Source organism: Adiantum capillus-veneris, unplaced genomic scaffold (assembly GCF_014529385.1).
Source record: "Adiantum capillus-veneris isolate H3 unplaced genomic scaffold, ASM1452938v2 Hic_scaffold_297, whole genome shotgun sequence".
Lineage (NCBI taxonomy): Eukaryota > Viridiplantae > Streptophyta > Polypodiopsida > Polypodiales > Pteridaceae > Adiantum > Adiantum capillus-veneris.
In genome coordinates this window covers 181,826-184,282 of record NW_028221418.1, presented here as the reverse complement: position 1 = coordinate 184,282, position 2,457 = coordinate 181,826, and positions in this window count along the sequence as shown.

Below are 2,457 nucleotides of genomic sequence, written 5' to 3'. Positions count from 1 at the left end.
TCACCTTCCTCCCTGACCTCTTAATCTCCAATCTTAGGGATGTATATATAAATCCTTATACTCACAAAAACAAGATAAAAAAGTAAAAGAGCAAGAGCCATAACACAAAATCATAAAAACACATTATGCACAAGGACACGACCCTTGTAATATTTGCACTCTAACCATCATCTATTCGCGTGTACAGATATGGCTAGTACGCTAGAGTCATCCACTCCTGCCTTGGGTGAGAGGTACCCTCGTTACTTTTCATAAATGTTTCACATGGTCTTTCCGGTGCTTGCATGTGAATGGGATTTGGTAGGTACGCTAGCATGTGAGAGGAATTTCGAGGAGTTAGAATGGTTGATACGTCTCTTGACCACGACTGATCCATACTTAGTAGAGAGTGTTTCTCCCATTGCACAAGCCTATCCTTTTGACCAAGATGACTATAGGCGTCTGGTGACCTTCTTAGTAAACATGGGTACCTATGATGAAGAAGAAGATTTACATGACTACACGGATGACACATATGGTCTCATGGATGATGACTTTGTTTATCTCGACGACGAGGATAGGGGTTTAGCCTTAGGGTTTTCCCCCCAACCTCTACAATATCATATTCCCTTGACTCTCTAAGAGGAGTCCAAATAACTAGGTTAGGGTTCCTTATGTTTTTTAATTGTGTTCAATAAGTGTTGGAACCTTTTCCCATTGATGTGCCTCCTAGAGGTATGCTTTGTGTTTCTTAGTGTGTACAGGAACGTGTTGCTATTGTTAGAATTTGGACCTTCATGGGATCTTTCTCTCACACACTTCAAATCAAGCATGACCATCAACACAAACAGGTGTTTCTTGTCCATTAGCATTGTCCCTTATCTTTTTTGCATCCATGTTTGTCTGCTTTGATTGTGATTGATAGCATAATATTCAGCGCATTTGCTTGGTACCAAACATTAAATTCAATGTAATTTTTTTTCATAATCACTTGTCTAGATTTAAAAATCAAGCAGTCCGACTAAGCTAGTTTGACCAAGTTAGGTGTTACAGATCTTCTCTTAATACCATGGGGAATGCCTTCCTAATAATCAATGGTTACTTAGGTTCTTAATCCAATTTAGGCAGCATTGTGTGAAATGTACTAGGGCTTTCTAGTGGGCTTAGTCCCTATTGACCTTTAGCTTAAGTATTATAAAGAGAGTTTACTAGTGTGATGAGCCTGGGGAGGTGTAACAGTGTTATATGACCCCCCAAAGTTACCAAATTAAAATGCCGAAAATGAACAAAATAAAAATAAAAAAATCAAAGTGCCATAATGTAAAATCTTAAGCTGGAAGAGAAATCTCCGCTTGATTTGGTACTTCACTCACATGTATTGCCTATGGTACTAGAGCCCTAGAGGTTCTCAGTGTGGGCACTTTTCCTTGAAAAGCAAAAAACCCAAGGCATACAAAATAAGCACACACATCAAAATGAATCACTGTGAAAAGACTTTGGGGTCAAAGAAAAAGTAATCAGTCAGGCGGATTTCATGAGAAATTCCTTTTATAGTAGCTTAACTACAAGTCTTCTAGTATATAGCCTCTAGTCAGCCCTCGAACATGAAATAACTTGGCTCTTGCGATTAAACAACTTAATTGACCAGAGACAATTGAGAAGCTTACCCATGGTATTAATAGTCGATCTTTAGTGCCTTTCGATCGTTAAATTAGCGACCGCCAGACTAGTTTAATTTTTTACCTTTACAACTGTTTATGTATTTGATTATATTGCAATTTAATGTTTATTGCTGACAAATGGTTTAAAATTCTATTACCAATCAAATTGTCTGCCTACAACTGCATATGCTTTTTAATTGCTTATGAAGAATGCAATTACTGTGCAATGTTGTTTGATTTTTTGTAGTGACTGACAGAGGCTAAGGATATACATCTCAAAAGCTCTTCCACATCGACGAACGCGCTTCAACTCAATAGCTTTCCGAGACCGGAATCTACATCAGCAAGGGGGCATGTTAACCCTCACGCTCACGGGACACCCTATCACCTACGACGGACGTTGTATTATTTACTTGGTAGAGTCAGGTACTGGGCTTGTCGGTCCAATAGGAAAAGGGTAAGAGTGATCGTCGATGAGAGGCACACTCTAACTGGAATATTCAAGGGATTAGTTGGCTAAGCATGGGCGCCCAAGTGTGAATGGGGCGAGCTCATATAAAAGTCAACTAACCTAAAATTCACTCATTCTTCATTTGTGCAATTGAAGAGTGCTCTTGCTCTTATCTCCATCTCTTTTTGCTTCATCTCCTTGTGTGTGTGTGTGTGTGTGTGTGTGTGTGTGTGTGTGGTGTGTGTGTGTGTGTGTATGCCTGAGAGAGAGAAGAGAGTGCGATCGAGCATTGCGGCGGCACGACAGCGGCAAGGCGGTTGAGCGCGGCGTAGCGGCGTCTCCCTCTTCTTCACAGCGGGAATCCTC